Source organism: Pongo pygmaeus, chromosome Y (genome assembly GCF_028885625.2).
Source record: "Pongo pygmaeus isolate AG05252 chromosome Y, NHGRI_mPonPyg2-v2.0_pri, whole genome shotgun sequence".
In the NCBI taxonomy this organism is placed as follows: domain Eukaryota; kingdom Metazoa; phylum Chordata; class Mammalia; order Primates; family Hominidae; genus Pongo; species Pongo pygmaeus.
Genome location: NC_072397.2, coordinates 17,252,491 through 17,265,945, shown reverse-complemented (window position 1 = coordinate 17,265,945; position 13,455 = coordinate 17,252,491). Strand labels below are relative to the sequence as shown.

The following is a 13,455-nucleotide window of genomic DNA, read 5'->3' as shown; positions in this document are numbered from 1 at the left end:
CTTCTCCTGCTCTCACCCTCTATCCTTCACAACAAATTTCTTGCATAGAAATTTCTGTTTTGATGTCTGCTGCTGAAGACCTGAACAAACATATGAATCAACTATTATTATTTTTATCTTGTTTTATTTCTTCCTTAAATATAAAGACCCTGGGGATAAGGTTAGGATATTTGGATCCAAAACTCATCATATACTCACGGCACTAAGCCACAGGAAATTCTAAAATTTCTAGCAGTATTTCTGGTAATCTAAATAATATATATAAAAGTGTGTGTGCACGTGTGTGTGTAGGTCCTTCGTTAAACCCTTGTACATTTGTGATTCGGAGTGGAAGAATTCTTTGCTCTAGAAATGATCTTGGTTCTATAATTTAAAATTCTCTCTTTTTTCTGTTCAAAAGGCAATACATATTCATTTTTTTAAAAAAATGACAGGTAAAGTTAAAAAAAATAGCTAAGTAAGGACTAAGGAAAGAGTAAAAGTCAAGGGTATCTATACTGATTAAAGAATTTTTAGGGCTGGGCATGGTGGCTCACGTCTGTAATCCCAGCACTTTGGGAGGCTGAGGCTGGTGGATCACCTGAAGCCAGGAGTTCACGATGAGCCTGGTCAACATGGTGAAACCCCGTCTCTACTAAACATACAAAAATTATCCAGGCATGGTGGCAGGTGCCTGTAATCCCAGCTACTCAGGAGGCAAAGGCAGGAGAATGGCTTGAACCCGGGAGACAGAGGTTGCAGTGAGTTGAGATTGCGCCATTGCGCTCCACCCTGGGCAACAGAGTGAAACTTCATCTCAAAAAAAAAAAAAAAAGAGAGAGAATTTTTTAAATTCAGCAATAAAAATGAATTACTGACACCCTCAATAACATGGAGAAACCTCAAAAACATTATAAGAAGGCAGGCACGAAAGGTTATATTCTGTCTGGCACTCCCTAGTGAGATGAACAAGGTACCTCACCGTGCGCCAGCCGAAGAAGGGGCGAGGCATTGCCTCACTCGGGAAGCACAAGGGGTCAGGGAGTTCCCTTTCCAGGGGTGACAGACAGCACCTGGAAAGTCGGGCCACTCCCACCCGAATACTGTGTTTTTCCGAAGGGCTTAGGAAACAGTGCCCCAGGGGAGTATAGCCCGCACCTGGCTCAGAGGGTCCTATGCCCACGGAGTCTCGCTGATTGCTAGCACAGCAGTCTGAGATCAAACAGCAAGTCCGCAGCAAGAATGGGGGAGGGGTGCACACCATTGCCCAGGTTTCCTTAAGTGAACAAAGCAGCCAGGAAGCTTGAACTGGGTGGAGCCCACCACAGCTCAAGGAGGCCTGCCTGCCTCTGTAGGCTCCACCTCTGGGGGCAGGGCACAGACAAACAAAAAGACAGCAGTAACTACTGCAGACTTAAATGTCCCTGTCTGACAGCTTTGAGGAGAGCAGTAGTTCTCCCAGCACGCAGCTGGAGATCTGAGACCGGGCTGAGTGCCTCCCCAAGTGGGTCCCTGACGCCTGACCCCAGAGCAGCCTAACTGGGAGACACCCCCCAGCAGGGGCAGACTGACACCTCACACGGCCGGCCAGGTACTCCAACAGACGTGCAGCTGAGGGTCCTGTCTGTTAGAAGGAAAACTAACAGAAAGGACATCCACACCAAAAACCCATCTGTACATCGCCATCATCAAAGACCAAAAGTAGATAAAACCACAAAGATGGGGAAAAAACAGAGCAGAAAAACTGGAAACTCTAAAAACCAGAGTACCACTCCTCCTCCAAAGGAACGCAGTTCCTCACCAGCAACGGAACAAAGCTGGACGGAGAATGACTTTGATGAGCTGAGAGAAGAAGGCTTCAGACGATCAAATTACTACGAGCTATGGGAGGATATTCAAACCAAAGGAAAAGAAGTTGAACACTTTGAAAAAAAATTTAGAAGAATGAATAACTAGAATCACCAATACAGAGAAGTGCTTAAAGGAGCTGATGGAGCTGAAAACCAAGGCTCAAGAACTGCGTGAAGAATGCAGAAGCCTCAGGAGCCGATGTGATCAAATGGAAGAAAGGGTACCAGCCCTGGAAGATGAAATGAATGAAATGAAGTGAGAAGGGAAGTTTAGAGAAAAAAGAATAAAAAGAAACGAGCAAAGCCTCCAAGAAATGTGGGACTATGTGAAAAGACCAAATCTACGTCTGATTGGTGTACCTGAAAGTGACGGGGAGAATGGAAACAAGATGGAAAACACTCTGCAGGATATTATCCAGGAGAACTTCCCCAATCTAGCAAGGCAGGCCAACATTCAGATTCAGGAAATACAGAGAACGCCACAAAGATACTCCTCGAGAAGAGCAATTCCAAGACACATAATTGTCAGATTCACCAAAGTTGAAATGAAGGAAAAAATGTTAAGGGCAGCCAGAGAGAAAGATCGGGTTACCATCAAAGGGAAGCCCATCAGACTAACAGTGGATCTCTCGGCAGAAACCCTACAAGCCAGAAGAGAGTGGGGGCCAATATTCAACATTCTTAAAGAAAAGAATTATCAACCCAGAATTTCATATCCTGCCAAACTAAGCTTCAGAAGTGAAGGAGAAATAAAATACTTTACAGACAAGCAAATGCTGAGAGATTTTGTCACCACCAGGCCTGCCCTAAAAGAGCTCCTGAAGGAAGCACTAAACATGGAAAGGCACAACCGTACCAGCCACTGCAAAATCATACCAAAATGTAAAGACCATCGAGATTAGGAAGAGACTGCATCAACTAACGAGCAAAATAACCAGCTAACACCATAATGACAGGATCAGATACACACATAACAATATTAACTTTAAATGTAAATGGACTAAATGCTCCAATTAAAAGACAAAGACTGGCAAATTGGATAAAGACTCAAGGCCCATCAGTGTGCTGTATTCAGGAAACCCATCTCACGTGCAGAGACACACATAGGCTCAAAATAAAAGGATGGATGAAGATCTACCAAGCAAATGGAAAACAAAAAAAGGCAGGGGTTGCAATCTTAGTCCTTGATAAAACAGACTTTAAACCAACAAAGATCAAAAGAGACAAAGAAGGCCATTACATAATGGTAAAGGGATTAATTCAACAAGAAGAGCTAACTATCCTAAATATATACGCACCCAAAACAGGAGCACCCAGATTCATAAAGCAAGTCCTGAGTGACCTACGAAGAGACTTAGACTCCCACACATTAAAAATGGGAGACTTTAACACCCCACTGTCAACATTAGACAGATCAAGGAAACAGAAAATCAAGAAGGATACCCACGAATTGAACTCAGCTCTGCACCAAGCAGACCTAATAGACATCTACAGAACTCTCCACCCCAAATCAACAGAATATACGTTTTTTTCAGCACCACACCACACCTATTCCAAAATTGACCATATACTTGGAAGTAAAGCTCTCCTCAATAAGTGTCAAAGAAGAGAAATTATAACAAACTATCTCTCAGATCACAGTGCAATCAAGCTAGAACTCAGGATTAAGAATCTCACTCAAAACCACTCAACTACGTGGAAACTGAAAAACCTGCTCCTGAGTGACTACTGGGTACACAACGAAATGAAGGCAGAAATAAAGATGCTCTTTGAAACCAACGAGAACCAAGACACAACATACCAGAATCTCTGGGATGCATTCAAAGCAGTGTGTAGAGGGAAATTTATAGCACTAAATGCCCACAAGAGAAAGCAGGAACGATCCAAAATTGACACCCTAACATCACAATTAAAAGAACTAGATAAGCAAGAGCAAACACATTCAAAAGCTAGCAGAAGGCAAGAAACTGAAGGAAATAGAGACAAAAAACCCTTCAAAAAAATCAATGAATCCAGGAGTTGGTTTTTTGAAAGGATCAACAAAATTGAAAGACCGCTAGCAAGATTAATAAAGAAAAAAAGAGAGAAGAATCAAATAGATGCAATAAAAAATGATAAAGGGGATATCACCACCGATCCCACAGAAATACAAACTACCATAAGAAAATATTACAAACACCTGTACGCAAATAAACTAGAAAATCTAGAGAAATGGATAAATTCCTCAACACATACATCCTCCCAAGACTAAACCAGGAAGAAGTTGAATCTCTGAATAGACCAATAACAGGAGCTGAAATTGTGGCAATAATCAATAGCTCACAAACCAAAAAAAGTCCAGGGCCAGATGGCTTCACAGCCGAATTCCACCAGAGGTAAAAGGAGGAGCTGGTATCATTCCTTCTGCAACTATTCCAATCAATAGAAAAAGAGGGAATCCTCCCTAACTCATTTTATGAGGCCAGCATCATCCTGATACCAAAGCCTGGCAGAGACACAACCAAAAAAGAGAATTTTAGACCAATATCCTGGATGAACATTGATGTAAAAATCCTCAATAAAATACTGGCAAACAGAATCCAGCAGCACATCAAAAAGTTTATCCACCATGATCAAGTTGGCTTCATCCCTGGGATGCAAGGCTGGTTCAATATACGCAAATCAATAAATGTAATCCCGCATATAAACAGAATCAAAGTCAAAAACCACATGATTATCTCAATAGATGCAGAAAAGGCCTTTGACAAAATTCAAAAACCCTTCATGTTAAAAAGTCTCAATAAATTAGGTATTGATGGGACGTACCTCAAAATAATAAGAGCTATCTATGACAAACCCACAGCCAATATAGTACTGAATGGGCAAAAACTGGAAGCATTCCCTTTGAAAACTGGCACAAGACAGGGATGTCCTCTCTCACCACTCCTATTCAACATAGTGTTGGAAGTTCTGGCCAGGGCAATTAGGCAAGAGAAGGAAATCAAGGGTATTCAATTAGGAAAAGAGGAAGTCAAATTGTCCCTGTTTGCAGATGACATGATAGTATATCTAGAAAACCCCATTGTCTCAGCCTAAAATCTCCTTAAGCTGATAAGCAACTTCAGCAAAGTCTCAGGATGCAAAATCAATGTACAAAAATCACAAGCATTCTTATACATCAATAACAGACAAACAGAGAGCCAAATCATGAGTGAACTCCCATTCACAATTGCTTCAAAGAGAATAAAATACCTAGGAATCCAACTTAAAAGGGATGTGAAGGACCTCTTCAAGGAGAACTACAAACCACTGCTCAAGGAAATAAAAGAGGATACAGACAAATGGAAGAATATTCCATCCTCATGGGTAGGAAGAATCAATATCATGAAAATGGCCATCCTTCCCAAGGTAATTTACAGATTCAATGCCATCCCCATCAAGTTACCAATGACTTTCTTCACAGAATTGGAAAAAACTACTTTAAAGTTCATATGGAACCAAAAAAGAGCCCGCATCGCCAAGTCAATCCTAAGCCAAAAGAACAAAGCTGGAGGCATCACGCTACCTGACTTAAAACTATACTACAAGGCTACAGTAACCAAAACAGCATGGTACTGGTACTGAAACAGAGATATAGATCAATGGAACAGAAGAGAGCCGTCAGAAATAATGCCACCTATATAAAACTATCTGATCTTTGACAAACCTGAGAAAAAGAGGAAATGGGGAATGGATTCCCTATTTAATAAATGATGCTGGGAAAACTGGCTAGCCATATGTAGAAAGCTGAAACTGGATCCCTTCCTTACACCTTATACAAAAATCAATTCAAGATGGATTAAAGACTTAAGTGTTAGACCTAAAACCATAAAAACCCTAGAAGAAAACCTAGGCATTACCATTCAGGGCATAGGCATGGGCAAGGACTTCATGTCTAAAACACCAAAAGCAAGGGCAACAAAAGCCAAAATTGACAAATGGGATCTAATTAAACTAAAGAGCTTCTGCACAGCAAAGGAAACTACCATCAGAGTGAACAGGCAACCTACAAAATGGGAGAAAATTTTCGCAATGTACTCATCTGACAAAGGGCTAATATCCAGAATCTACAATGAACTCCAACAAATTTACAATAAAAAAACAAACAACGCAATCAAAAAGTGGGCAAAGGACATGAACAGACACTTCTCAAAAGAAGACATTTATGCAGCCAAAAAACACATGAAAAAATGCTCACCATCACTGGCCATCAGAGAAATGCAAATCAAAACCTCAATGACATACCATCTCACACCAGTTAGAATGGCAATCATTCAAAAGTCAGGAAACAACAGGTGCTGGAGAGGATGTGGAGAAATAGGAACACTTTTACACTGTTGGTGGGACTGTAAACTAGTTCAACCCTTGTGGAAGTCAGTGTGGCGATTCCTCAGGGATCTAGAACTAGAAATTCCATTTGACCCAGCCATCCCATTACTGGGTATATACCCAAAGGACTATAAATCATGCTGCTATAAAGACACATGCACACGTATGTTTATTGAGGCATTATTCAGAATAGCAAAGACTTGGAACCAACCCAAATGTCCAACAATGATAGACTGGATTAAGAAAATGTGGCACATATACACCATGGAATACTATGCAGCCATAAAAAATGATGAGTTCACGTCCTTTGTGGGGACATGGATGAAATTGGAAATCATCATTCTCAGTAAACTATCGCAAGAACAAAAAACCAAACACCACATATTCTCACTCATTGGTGGGAATTGAACAATAAGAACACATGGACACAGGAAGGGGAACATCACACTTCAGGGACTGTTGTAGGGTGGGGGGAGGGGGGAGGGATAGCATTGGGAGATATAATTAATGCTAGATGACGAGTTGGTCGGTGCAGTGCACCAGCATGGCACATGTATACATATGTAACTTACCTGCACGTTGTGCACATGTACCATAGAGCCTAAAGTATAATAATAATAAGAAGAAAAAGAAAAAAAAGTTATATTGTGTATGACTCCACTTATTTAAAATTCTGGAAAAGTACATCTTAACTATAGCAACAGAAAGCTCTTCAGTGATTTTCTGTAGCTGGGGGCACTGACTGCAAAGGGGCAAAAGGAATTTTGGGGTATCAGAAATGTTCTTTGATTGAGGTGGTGGTTCCACGTGTGTGCATACTTCTATCAAAATTAATTGACCTATACACTTAAAATGGCATATCAATGTATTTGATATATACATAATGCCCTGGTAAAGTTCGTTTTTTAAAAACATGTGATTTTCAATTTTGGAAGAAATTTGGGTCAAAATATTCTTCTTCATCCAGGCCACCATCTTTTCTTACCTACATTTTGCAATACCGTCTGACTGTATTCCCTTATGGAAAACAATCTTCCCTCCACGTTGTTTTTCACTCTGCAGCCAGGGTGATGTTTCTAAAAGAAAATATGATTATATAACCCCTTCTTCTTCACATGTATCCGTCAGTGTTGACTCAGAGAAATAGAACCACTAAGACATATATAGGTATCTGTTATACGGATTTGACAGTTTGTGTAACCAGTTACACAATTGCGAGAACTGGTTAGAGTTTCTGTAATGCAGTTATGTTCACCTGTTATCTTCTGATAATGGAGTTTGAAGTCCACAGTTCAGGCAGTTGGGAAGGGAAGAAGGTTATAAATTCCAGTAACAAGATGGAATCCGCTAACAAAGTGACAGAAAGAAATCTGTCAGTTCTTATGGCCTCTGACTTTGGTTGTATGGGGCAGAAGGTCAGGTCCTTCATTATCATGGAACTAAACACACAGCTGGTCCAGGAGTCAGGGAAACTGACAGAGGATCCAGAGAAAGGTGAAGCAGTTGAAGAATTAGCCAGTCTCACACCAAGTTGAGCTACCAGATTAAGTAACATGCATGAGCTATAAAACAGCTGCTGCTTCACTTCCATCCTCCAAATCTCCCACAAGAATTTCTTATGGCCCATCTTAATCAAGAACATACAATAAAGGGAATGCTGTGAAATGTAGTTCAGCCTTGCCAAACTGACACATTACAAAGCCATTACACCATCCCAAACCTTAAATGTCTTCCCATTACCCTTACTGCCTTGAACAAAACTTGTAGTTATTTGTGACCTGCCTTTCCAGATTTTCTGCCATTATTTCCTGATCCATCTCAGGGTATATGTACATATGTTTAATACGAATATTCTGACTTCTAAACCTTCCCACATTGAATTCCCTGACTTGAACACCCTCCCTTCTCTATCTTCTCCCTCAACCTGGCTAAGACCTATTCACCCTTACAGCCTCAGCTTCTTTTAGGAAACCTTCTCTGACACACTCTCTTCATCATTGACCAGTACAAAGCCAGGTCTATGTTAGCACCCAACAGACTTCAGTTGAATGAATATGTGTGCTCATGAAAATTAAAACTGATTATGGTTATGTGAACACACACCTGGAGTCTTTGGCATAAAGGGGATAAAGTACTATAGTCAAAGTTAGTGGGTAGGCAATTTGTCCAGTCTATTGCAATGTGGGAAACTCTATTCATTTCAATAGAAATACACACACCCTGTTTATCCCCTATTCACTCTATCTCACTGATATATAAACCCCCACTAAAACATAAACGTCCTTAGTTTGAGTTGCCCAGAAAGCAGAACCTGAGAAAAAGCAGTTTGTTCGGGAGGTTATTCCTGGGAACAAGAATAAAAATCAGGGAGAATGGGGAAGGGAAATAAAAGCCAGTGAATGGAGTGTTAGAGCTACCTAATGCTGTGGGTGACTAAACTTCCATTTCACTGGGGACCCTCTGAAGAACTGTGGAGAACCATATATACCCTTCTGAAAGGAGGGTGAGGCACTGAGCCACCAACAGTCATCCCTCATTGGTTGAGTATTGCTTCTGGGGAATGTGTTCCCTTCCCCCTAACAACACTTCCAGACTGCTGGGGATGAACAAGGGAGCAGAAGAGAAGACTTTAGAGAAAACAAGGCAGAGAAGTAGAGGAACTACCAACACTTGTAGTAGGATGTTGGGAAAACATAGGAAACTAGCAAAACTTCAAAGAAGTTAGAGGAGAGCCAAGGGGACATGGCCTGAGTCACTAACAATTTCTGCTCCACGTCCCAAAGATTTTTATCTCTGTTAATCACTGGGTGCCAACATAAAGACAAAAAGAATAAGAAATGTCAAATCAATTTCAGTTTCTTTTTTCAGAGAACTGATGGCTTGAGAGTTTAGAGAAATTTCATTATACTGAACTACAGTATGGATAACATGAAGAAAAGAGGGCTAGGTGTATCAGGAGTAAATAGATCATTACTGGCTGACAGTTTTACTCAAAGAATGCTGATGCAAACTTTGTTATATTCCTTCCTATATATTGTATGGGAAAGGTACGCCCAGAGTTCTATAGAATAGCAACCCTGCCTAGCAAAGAGGAGTTGAAAGGGACAGGAGCAGGTCAAATGTTACAGAAAATTGTTTGACCTAAAGTATTAGGAAAATATAGATCCATGGTTCTCATAGGGGGCAGGGTGCAGGGACAGCGGGGTTATTTTGTCCCCCAGAAAACATTTGGCAATATCTGGAAACACTTTTGGTCTTCACAACTGGGGAAGAGAGTGCTATTGGAATAGATTGGGAAGAGATCAGGATGGTGTTAAACACCCGACAATGTACAGTACAATCCCCCTTTTCCCAAAGAAGAATTATCTTGCCCAAATATTAATAGTGTCAAGGTTGAGAAACCCTAACAGAAAGGATATCTGGGTGTCAATAAACAAATACATAATTTCTTCACATATAACATTTAAAAATCAGTATTTAATTACAAATGATTTGTTCTACATTCCAGCAATACAAAGTGTTTCATTAGTACCACCAAAACCAAAGGAATTGGTGAGGCCAATAAATCTTTTCTCAGTTTTCCATTCTTGCACCTTTAGTGGAACATAGTTAAGATCAAATTCTCATTCTGTACAATCCAGGTATAAAGTAGTTGGTAGTTTTTGATAATAACAAGCTAATGTGGTAAAAGCTGTCTCGACTGCCCCTGCAGCTCCCAGCAGATGTCCTGTTGCTCCCTTAGTTGAGGAAACTGCAAGGGCATATGCATGGTCTTTGAAGAGATGTTTGATAGCTTTGTTTTCAGCAGCATCTTCCAATGGTGTGGAAGTAGCATGTGCATTGATAAAATATCTCTTCAGGCTGTACACCTGCATCTTTTAAACAGCAGCCATACACCTAATAAAACAAGAAAAGACATTTATCAGGACTAAGTTTAATTTTAACAAAAGTCACTTTATCTGTATGGTTTATGTGAAACAAATGTAGGTATCCAAGTACACTGGATGAAAATAATCCCTTGCTCTAGTAACGGAACGCAATCTTGGATTACCATGTGAGTTAGGATGCCATCTCTATGGGAATAATAAGTCACACTCACTACCTTGGACTGGTTCATGACCAAGAGTTAAACACACAAGCCAATGCAAGACTGTATAATCTCAAATAAAATATAATTTCGTTTATTTGCATTGGCATTTTTCCTTGAGGAAAAAATATCGTGTTGACTCAAGACTAGAATAATTTTTATTCTAGGGATTTTTGGAGTGTGGCAATTTTTATGAGAATTATAATTATGATTTTTCACATTTAAATTTAAAACTTGGCATACTTCCCAATAATCTACTGTTTCAGGATTGTTTCAAATAACCTTTCAAAATCTTCTTTATTTAGGCTATCAGAATTCTAAACAAAAAATTACAAAGGCAAGCTAAGCCAAACAAACTTAAGAGTAAAATATATATCTAAAAGGACCTCTGAAAACGTTTTGGATGTCATCTTCCTTTAGTTCCTAAGAGAAATATCATGCACGTATGTGTGTTTGTGTGTGTGTAAATATTTCTTAACAGCCAGCTCAGAGTATAATTTGAAGTACGCTGAAAGGTTTCCTGTGAACATAACCATTTCTTCATCTCTTTTGTTACTATGCTTGACATTTTTAGCACCATCAACTACTCACTAAAACTCAAAAGTAGGCCAGGCACAGTAGCTCACGCCTGTAATCCCAGCACTTTGGGAGGCCAAAGCAGGAGGACTGCTTGAGGTCAGGAGTTTGAGACCAGCTCTGGCTCTGGCAACATAGCAAGACCCCAACTGTATGAAAAAAAAAAAGAAAAAGAAAAAGAAACAAAAACAAATAAAATAAAATTCAAATGTGTAATTTAGGGGTAGGTAAACTACGGTCCTAGCTAGATGCCTATTTTTGTAAATAGTTTCATTGGAACACATTCATGCCCACTCATTTACATACTGTCTACGGCTGCTTTCACATGACAATGGCAGTGTTGATCAGCTGCAAGAGACTCCATGGCCCACAAAGACAAAAATATTTACTATATTTTCCCCATTACAGAAAAGGTTGCTAACTCTGGCTCATTTAACTGAGTAAAACATAATATGATTTAAGAAAGCTAAACTATTAGCTATCTATTAACACATTATCAGATTTTTTTTTTCATTTTAAATGCACTAATCTATAACAGTTAACTTAAATGTAGTCTTTAAACCAGCAGTATCACCATCAACTGTTAGAACTACAGAATCTCCCAGCCTGGGAAATAAAGGGAAACCCCATCTCTACAAAAAAATTAAAAAAAAACAAACAAACGGGTCTCAGTGGCGCATTCCTGTAGTCCCAGCTACTCAGGAAGCTGAGGTGAGAGGATTGCTTGAGCCCAGGAGTTAGAGACTGCAGTGAGATAAGACCAGCATGGGCAATACAGAGAGACCCTGTCTCTAAAAAAACAAAACAAAACAGAATCTCAAACACCACCCTAGACCTACAGAATCAGAATCAGCATTTTAAATAAGATCCCTAGGTGATTATAGTTTGAGAAGTGTTGACTTGAAAAGAACAGAATCCTGTTGAAATGGAGCACAGACCAGACACATTAAGAAAGGTTGATTTTACTTTCCAAGTCTGATGAAGGGTCAAAGAGGAGGACTTTGTGAGAGAGCACACTGATGCTTAAGCACAAATGGAGGCGTGAAAAGTTGGCAAAGACACACACGGTCTTTTTCACAGCTCTACTGGTTTTAACTCAAATGCAATTTTTGTAAGGATGTTCAAATGCTTTGAAATGCTTCAAATGCCTTAAGCAAAGAATTAAAGAATCTTTAGTCTAAAAAAGAAAAACAATAGAGATACTGTACACCAAGGCCAGACACTACAATTTTCCATAATTTGGGACTCCCAATAAAGTGTCTTATTTGGAGAAATATTTTCAAGGAAATAACCCATCTTTACCTTAAAGCACCTTCTCCTTCAGGATCGGGGCAGTTATGCGTCCAGCATCACCTGAGAGTCCATAGCCCAAAACTTCTGCATAGATCCAGGCTCTTCTTTGAACAGCATGTTCATATTCTCCCAGCACCAGCACAGCTGCAACTTCTCCCATTACAAAACCAACTCTCTCTGGATGAAATGGTCGACATGCCAATTTGGGATCTGAGTTTGTGCTCAGAGCCCGGGCTCTGGAAAACCCAGCAAGAGATAAAGGGCTAATACAAGAATCTGTACCTGCAGCCACCGTCACATTAGCATCACCATGGGCTATAAATCTAAAAGAGTCTCCCACAGCATGAGCTCCTGTGGTAAAGGCTGTGGATACTGCATGATTTGGGCCCTTGAATTTATATCCAATGCTGACCTGGCCTGCTGCCATATTGACCAGAATCTTAGGGACAAAAAATGGGCTAACTTTATTGTAACCTTTTTTCTGAAAATTCAAATCAGTTTCAGAAACAACTTCAAGAGGAATCATTCCCATGCCAATTGCAACACCAGTAGCCACCTGATCAGCTTCTGACTGATGATGCCAGCCAGAATCCTTCATGGCTAATTCTGCAGCCCCAGTGGCCATGATGGTGGGAGAAGACATGGACTTGATATCTGATTTGGACACAAAGTTTTGTTCATGGAACTGACCTTCATCACTACCACTTGGCACATAAGCAGCAACACTGCAAGGGATACTCTTATACTCTTCACCAACCAGTGAAACAATTCCACTCTCTCCTCCAATAAGACGATCCCAAACCAGCTGAGTTCCAACACCAAGAGGGTTCACTAAGCCAATGCCTGTAATGACCACTCGCCTATGCAATCTGGATATTGGCACAGTTCCGAAAAACTTCATTTTACTTCTTGTTAACTGTTGGCATAATCTTGAACATAGAAGACGAGTGCTTGTAATTTTCAGGAAATTTTGCAGGCAATTGGACATGATTAAGATTCAGATGATCAGAAACACATTCCTGTAAAAGATCACAACACACCTAGGAGGTATTCTTTTAAACAGCTTAAGGGCCTAAGGAAAAACAACCAAGGTGTTCCTTTGGGTGCTAGATATAAGCTGCTCATGAACACAGAGAAAACGTTACATAATTTCAATTTATACCTTAACATCAAACTACCTGTTTAAACTTACCTTCTTTTTTAGACTATAAGTGCCCTCAGACATTTGAAGACAAATAAATGAATTGATGATTCATTCGAGTCACCAAAACAGTAATTCAATGAAAAATATAAAGGTACCTCCAGCCTGATATGAGCTACAGG

At 40.1% G+C, this 13,455-nt stretch overlaps 1 pseudogene; it reads right to left on the bottom strand.

Moving 5' to 3' along the window:
* Nucleotides 1-9,633: 9,633 nt before the first annotated feature.
* On the bottom strand, nucleotides 9,634-12,979 carry LOC129025972 (3-oxoacyl-[acyl-carrier-protein] synthase, mitochondrial-like; annotated as a pseudogene).
* Nucleotides 12,980-13,455: the final 476 nt, after the last annotated feature.